Here is a 9041-nt window from a genome sequence, read left to right on the forward strand (position 1 = left end):
CACACACACACACACACACACACACACACACACACACACACACACTCAACATGCTTACAGTCAGTCACTGTAATGGATAACAGATGCATACTTTCCACCCTCATAAGACTTTACACTGACTCTTGGCTAGATCATTTTAAGGTTATTTTACACCACCTAGGGACATGATACAGCCTTGAACATTTGTACTGTCAACTGTCTCAGCCCTACTAACTCTGCCAAAGACACACACAGAGGTTATGGCTCACTGGCATTTGGAAGCAGCATATTAAGATTTCTCACTAGCTGTGCTAGAAATGCTAGTAACTTATGCACCCATTTGCTTATTCATTTATATAAGTAACCCTTGCAGATTGTATAGTACCTTATTTATAGCATGTACGCATTTTTTTCCAGATTATGTTAACATTCCTCACCTCAGTAATGCGTGCAAATGCTAACCCTAACCCTGCTCCAACACCAGCTGTACACTTTACCTTAAAAATCCCTTTCTATAGCACTATCACTGCATAAGACAGCTCAGACACTCACCATACACACATACAGACACACACATGCAAACACACACACACACACACATACACGCACACACACACGTATACACCTGACCCTAACTTGAATCCTATTCCACAAGCACTTGTGCGCACACATTAAATATTTCCCCTTACCTAACTCCAACTTTAACCCTTACATACACATGCACTCACACACACTAAAGCTATCCTCTTACTTAAACTTTACTCTAACACCAAAACACTCACACTCACATATACACTGCAACTATCTTCTTATCTAAGCCTTATCCTAACCCTAAAACACAAACATTCACACATACACCAACTCTATCTCCTTATTGTACCTTTACTCTAACCCTAAAATGCACACAACTGCACAGAAACATGGAGCCTTAGCACAAAGAAACTTACCTTTGTCAACCATACTATAAATTGACCAATCCACCAATTACCTAAACTGCTTTCTGAGCAACATGCATTTAAAGTTCACTTATTCACACATGAGATTTAACTAAGTAAACTGTAACCATAGCTGCTGTTTGAAAGGAATAGTGTGTGTTAGATAGACAGCTGCCTTGCTGACCACATATGATCAACTAGGCAATTGTTCGACAGTGCGAGATCACACAATCCAGCAGATGTGGAATTTGCCCTTACCTAGTATTTGTGAGAACTCAGAGTAAGTATGTATAATTTGTAGGGCTTGCCCCCATGCAAAAAACAATGATTTTTATGATTTTTTTTTTTTGCATTTTTAAAATTAAAAGGTTGCATGTGCCATGGCTATTTCTAGGCAAATTGTGGTATATGTTTTGACATCGACATTATGCCAGTCAACTATAGGTGTTTTTTCATTCATTATTAGCACACCATATCTCTCTCTCTATCTTTCTTTCTATCTCTCTCTCTCTCTGTCTATATATATATATATATATATATATATATATATATATATACACACACATACATACACACACACACACACACACACACACACACACACACACACACACACACACACACACACACACACACACACATGTATATGGTGTGTGTGTGTGTGTGTGTGTGTGTGTGTGTGTGTGTGTATATATATATATACAGTGTATATATGTATGTGTGTGTATGTGTATATATATATATATATATATATATATATATATATCTATATATATATTATTTATATATATATATATATATATATATATATATATATATATATATTATGTATATATATATATATATATATATATATGGGTGACATTTAGATGGTCGAGTTTGATAGTTGTCAAACAGAGAAAAGCTGGCAGATGTGATCAAAACTGAACTGATCACACATTGACAGTTTTCTTTCTGTGTGAAATCACAGAACAACAGGGAGTTGTAAATTTGCTCTTTGTCCAATGTATTGGGATATTGGAATTGGTACATATATAAATATCAGTTAGTGTGAGTGATGCAGGGTGGGTGGTGACCCTTCAAAAATATGTATTTTTTGTGTTTTAAATTGAATTGAATTTTCAGTACTTTTGTTTGATATTTTAAGATTCGATAGTTTAAGTATTACATATACATATTTATATATATCTATATCCATCTATCTGTATAGATTATAGATATAAACTGCAAGAAAACCCCAGCCTAACTATTGATACCTTAAACCTCTTCTGTGGGATATATGCAAATGACCCCTTAAGGACATCAAGCAGTTCAACTTCATTGCTTCTGAATACCAATGACTTTTTTTAACTTTTAAGTCTTTATGGTTACATTCAAGTCAAAAAATCCAGACATACATGTTGCAGCCTTTTGTTGACCTCATCAGTACAGCATCAATTTTTACTTTAAATATAGTTTAGAAACATAGAGTCTTCAAACTGAGCTGATGGCCATGAACATTAATGTGCCTGCAAAATATCCCAACTAGCATCTAAACCAATGGGTAAAAAGGTCACACAGACAAACCATTCAGAGAAAAACTACAAGAAAAACAGGCCAAGCTAGAGTTTTAATCTGGGAGATACCTTAAACCTCCTGTAATAGAGGGCCATGAGATATATGATATATGCAAATGATTACTTAAGGACATCAAGTGGTTCAGCTATGTAGCTTACACAAGCATTTTCAGAAAGGTTTTGTACAAGGAATTTCATAGATTACAGGAGATGTTGCTTAATCTACAGACATATGATCTGAAATTGAAATACTAATTAGACATGAACTGAAACATAGCAGATATAATGAGTAGAGCATATTTTCCACAGATGTATGAAGAACTGCTAGAAAAGATACAATAGATTTTTGGGGTCGGTTGTACAACAATTTTTTGTATCAAAAGAAAAGTTAAAACTATTTCATGGATTTACTAATGTTGACCTCAAATTTTAATTAAGGCATTACAGAGAAAGCCTGGCTTGAGCAAAACTCATCAGTCATCATCAAGTCTTTTGGCTTTTCCCGATTAGGGGTCGCCACAGCGGAACTCCCATCCGCTAATGATTTACAGTGGATTTTTATGATGCCGAGTTGCTAGCCCGACACCCAACCTTCAAAGAAGGCACGCCCATTCACGCACGCACCTACCTGCATGTCTTTAACGTCACTCTACAACAGGAAGGACATGCAGACTCCACACAGAAGGAGCTCCAGCCGAGAATTGAACGGGAGAACCTCTTGCTGTGAGGCGACAACGCTAACCGCTGCACCACCGCGGCAAGCAAAACTCATCAGTAAGAGAGAAAACAATAATTTATGAGTAGAGCTTGATGCTTAAAGATGAAAAATAATAGTTCCTACAAAACTGATAAGACAAATGTTTGAGGTGATACAAGAGTCACATATGGGAGATCAAAGTAGGGGAAGCTACCCCCCACAAACAGATCAGTTACCAGTGGAGTCCTCCAGGTTTTGGTGCTATAACCCCTCTTGTTTGGCATCTACTTATCTGAAATAAAAGCAAATATAAAAGTGCTCTGGTTGACTAAGTCTGCAGATTACTGCAAGCTAGATGCAACTATTGAATCCCCAAATAACTCAGCCATCCTGCAGGAAAATTTGTCTGAAACAAGGAAAAGGACTGAAACTAAATGTCAAAAATGCATTATCATATCTTTTTGGAAGTCATCTAACCTGGTGAACTACTAAATTGACAATACACTCTGGTGAGTTAACCCACTTGTTGGAGATTCAGGAACAAAGGTGCACAGTGACCTAACTGTCAACCAACGTGTGTCCACTGTCATAATAAAGCCCTTCTATATTGTGTAGATCTAGATCTAGGGGATGTCATTGTACCTCTGTACTCAGTCACTCATTGAGTTTAATTCCCCATTTGGCATTTATCTGTCCAGACACATGCAACAACTGGAACACCCACAGAGATAGCTTAGAAAAAGCATATAAGGCCTTTACAACATGTCCTGTGTTCATCCCCAAAGCTCTGTTACTACACTCAATATCCTAAATACTGCTAAGAGGTGACCTGTGTATGACATACAAGGCATATTTTAACCCAATATTGATGGGCCTACTGCACATCAACAAGTCAGTTGGCCTCTGTTATCTCTGTCTTCCATTTCAGGATCACTCCTTCAGATAATCATGATCTTGAGCATTGATATCATGTGTTTCTGTCTCTTCTGGTCTTTACTGAGAAAAGAGCTAGTTCTTTTAGTCTTTTATTATATTCCTTTACATATTTTACATCTACATTTCTAAATCCTTTCTTAGGCTCCTTGACGTGTCTTGCACTACACCAAATAAAACAAAAAATGCGAACTAAACCAATAAGAGCAATAGTTACCAGGTTTATTTAGCGTTAGAACAAAAATATATATAAAACACGCTTTCGGTAAAGGCTGTGCTTCACCTTCATCAGAATACAAAGTATCAAATGTAAAATACAATGCTTTTAAATTGTTTCCAAAAGGCAATTAAGAATGTCACTTCCCTTCTACTAGAAGGCATGAAAACCCGGCGTTCATTAACCTGTAATATAAGCATTTAATTTGTAGAACTTTGTACAAAAATGTGTTAAAAAATATTTAAAAGTCTGTATTTAAAAGGTGTGTTTAAAAGTGTATTTAAAATAAACAAAAATCTCCTTTTCAGGGAAGTAAAATAGAATGTGTATATCTAACACACCTATAATACCACGCTCAACTAGAACATACCCTTATGTGTTGACTCATAACTACATCCAGCAGCCGTAATAATTAATACGAAATATAAATATATAAATAAAAGCAGACTACAAAAACTTTGTTGATAACTTCCTTAATCTATTTTTAACCTAAAAAAGTTTTTTTGGTTGGCATTCAAAGAATATTGGTGGCAAATCCTTACAGATGCCATGACTTGGCCTGGAATTAACGATTATATCACAGTTAAACCACTTTTGATGGTTAAGGATTAATGTCTATACGTCTTAATAATAATTTTTTACGGTGGCAACAAGCAATTAATTGCAGAAATATTATTAGATATGACACTTCAGTCTTTATGACCCAATTCCTATCACAATATGTATATTTAGGACTGTGGTTAATTCTTATAAGATAATTTATAACATAACAGCTTACAATATTTTGACATTATATGGAGATTTAGGTAGAAATAATATGTATTATTCACATTAAGGAATATATTTTTATAAAAACATTTGTATGTGATATCTTTTATTTTTAAAAGATTATATAGAGAAATTATTTTTTACTATTATCGTAAAGATTTTAAGGGACTGTATATTATTATGCTTTTACGACAAGTTAGCTATTGAATACTGTTGCTTTAATTAGTTAAGAATTTTGGCGCCAACACATGCATTTAAACAGTGATTGTTGAATATTTTAACTGTTCTGAGGAAGCTCGAGTTTATCGAGTGAAAGCGCTCAACGTTTTTGTACAAGAATAAATATTATATATTTTTCTACAGTCCTGGAATACTTTTGTCAACTTTAAAGTGACTTTTCATTTCTATTTGCTGATTGAAGATTCGCTTCAACCATTTGTTGGGTATTTATCTGCTTCTACTAGCATCGGATTTAGTTCCATCTGCCTACGAGTGTGTTCAGTGTTTAGTTCTTACTGTTTCTACATTTTCGTGAGTACCTATCGCTTTTTTTATTATTATCATTACTTTGTTTATCAACTCAATTTATTAAATTATTAACAATCGTATTTGAAATTTTTATTCGTACATAACAAATACTTTAAATATTTCAATTTCAAATATTAAAAGTATGTAATTTCTTATTAAGTGCCTTATGTAAATCATAATTCGTGATATATTGCACTAGTCAAAATTGATAGTAATATTATTAAATTTTTGCATATGAGTTAATTACAAATTTGTCAAAATTATATAAAAAGAATATAAAAAATTAAATCTAATATTTTTAGTATATGTGTATATTAAATACCTTGTACTAAAAAATCAAAATTAGAATAAAATGCAAAATACCGCAAATATTGATTTTGTGTTAAAATATTAATAATAATATAATGTGCATATTTCTTATAACCTCTTTAGAGCTAGCAATTTAAGAATACATTTAATTGATATATAATCATTTAAGCCAGGATAGGCACTTGCAGTGGTTCTAATTTGCCACATTAACTCATCTATCTCGAGGGTTAGCTGCCATGGTCCACCTCTTGGGTCATGCGCTCTTTGATGTAAGATAACAAACCTAAATTTATGATTAGAATGCTCAAGTGTGTGTTTTGCTAAATCATTATTGGTGTCCTTCTTACTAATGGCGTACTTATGCTCATAAATCCTTTGCTTGATTTTTCTCTCAGTTTTGCCTATATAAAAGGCATTACATTGCTCACATAATGCTGCATAAACAATTCCTTTACTTTCACAATTATATCTTTTGTTAATCTTGCATCTCACATCATTAATGACTACCTCCTTTATTACTACTCCACCTAACTTTACATCATCATCAAAAAGATTGATCCTCTCCTCTTTTCCATCAGATATGTCTGAAACAAACACAGTATAATGTACTGGACCCAGAGCTGACATACTACCGTTAACCACCAGCCACTTTCTATATTCCTGATATTTTCCCTCTTACATAAACCCTCCATGTCCTGTCATTCAATCATGCATGAATTCACTTCATTAGCATTCATCCTCTACCCACTCCTTTTTTTTTTATAATAGCTGCCTGTGGAGGATTATGTGAAGAAAAATATATAGACCACATCTACCAGTACTTTCCTTTCTAGTTTTACTGTAACTAGTGCATATAACTGGATCAAGTTTGACTGAAACCTTCATGTTGCCATGAAGTCATGTTGGTTTCTGTCCCAGACATTCTTGTTGTCTAGGAAAGCAACTTGTCTTTCCTTCGCTACTCTTTGTGATGCCAACGACTGCTACCAATATGTGATGGCCACCAATATGTGTTGTCCCCTTGCTGGGTCAGTAATCAAGGAGCCTGAATCCTCACCACTGCCACTGGAGAGGGGTGTGCACTTGGAATACAAATGGATGCACTCAGTATTTCCAGATGTAGACCTCTCTGCAACAAGTATAATTTCCCTTAGGAGCACACAGGGAACACACTCAGCCCAGTGTCTGGATGCCTCTATATCTGTCCCCATCCAGGTCCCCAATTAGACTCCCCACTGGTACAGCTGTAGGTTTAGGTCCTCAGCTGAGTGTTCAAGCCAAGTCCTCCAGTGCCCTCTCTGTAAACCCAGTGCTTCATATCCCTGACCCAAGTAGCTAACTCACACAAACTATGAGATTTGATTCTTCACAGACACACACACACACACACACACACACACACACACACACACACACACACACACACACACACACACACACCTAGGAAAGGCTGGCATAGATTTACCTGCTGTGTTCCCTTCTGCCCAGAATATAAGGTAGTTATCAATGCCATCAGATAGTCCACAATCAGCTACTCTAAGGCCCTAAACAAAGGGTATCCAATTATACTGTGTAATATTAATACTAACATAAATGGTAGTAGTTCACCAAGATGGCAAGGCCTTCTGGAGTGGCCCACACAATGTCACCAAATGAATACAATTACTCTAAAAGGTTAAATACTTTCTACATTTTAAATATATTTGATAATAAATAATAAATAATAAAAGAACAGGAAAATACTGAATATATATTTACAATAAACCACAGAGTTCAAATCACAGAAAATATTGACATTAACATTGATGTACAGACCCATAAAAATAAAGAAAATCACTCTCTGAACTAAGCTTCACTATATTCCTGACTGAATCTAGAATAATTTACTGTTCCTTAGTTAAGTTACTTACTCCGACAAGGCAAGATGCTATGGGTGAGGGTCTTTCTAGTCAGGCTTCTCAAACAGAATACTCTATATTCTGAGATTTCTCTTTGTAAGTGTGACACTCCTGCATTGGCCCAGTAATCAAGGAGCCTCATTTCTCACCACTGGCAACAGCAAGGGGGCATACACACTAGGAGGATGACAAGTACACACACACAGTAAAGTTCAATTTTCCTTAAGAGCACACAGAGTTCACAGTCAGTCTGGGACTGGTTTCTCCCTCTCTCTTCAGATCCCCAGTAAGATTCCCCACTGGCACTGCTATAGGGTTGAGATCACAGCTGAGTGGTAAAGCCAACACCTCCAGCACCCTCTCTGTCCAACCAGTGCTTCATGTCCCTGTCCAAGTAGCTGACACACACACACTTTCAGATTTGATTTATATACAAACACACATACACCTGGGAAAGGCTGGCACAGGTTTACTAGCTATGCCCCCTTCTGCCCAGACTATAAGGTAGTTATCACTGCCACCAACCACTCTTATCAGCTACTCTAGGCCCTTAACAAAGGGTGTCCAATCCTACTGTGTAATGTTACTAATAATCCAAATGGTAGTTTTGATCAAGTGCAAGGCTATTAGGAGTGGCCTGTACAGTGTCACCAAATACATATGTAAGTATCAGCCACAAAGACAGGCTTAAATATATTTAATAATAAATAATAAAAGAACAAAACAATATTTGGGAAACAAGCACAGTTACTTCAGACTCCAAAATCACAGGAAATGTTTTAAAACAACATTGCAGGACAGTCTGAAATAAATATAGAAAGCATCTAAACTAATCTTTACTATATTCCTAAATATATCTAAAAGAAATCACTGTACCCTAGTTACATACTATTAGCGAGGCGAGTGCAGTGCAAATGGTGATGATGAGTGGATGTTCTTGCTAGGTCCAAGACAAAATACAAAATGTCTGGTCTCTCTCTGAGAGAGTTCCCAAATTAATATCAAACATTACTGCTGGGCCAGCTTGGATGACATTGCTCTTTGTCACCTGACTTAATTTCCCGAGCTAAACAGAAACTTAACAGATTTTAACATCTCTGTGTGAGAAATACATATCTCTCAGATCTTTGCAGAGCTTAGAAGTCGTAAAACACTAAAACACAAAACAATGCAGAAGTCCCCCTAGTTCTAGACATCCTGTCTCTTTGCTGCATTGACACT

This window comes from Protopterus annectens, chromosome 4.part1 (assembly GCF_019279795.1).
Source record: "Protopterus annectens isolate FY-2018-M chromosome 4.part1, PAN1.0, whole genome shotgun sequence".
Taxonomy (NCBI): Eukaryota; Metazoa; Chordata; order Ceratodontiformes; family Protopteridae; genus Protopterus; species Protopterus annectens.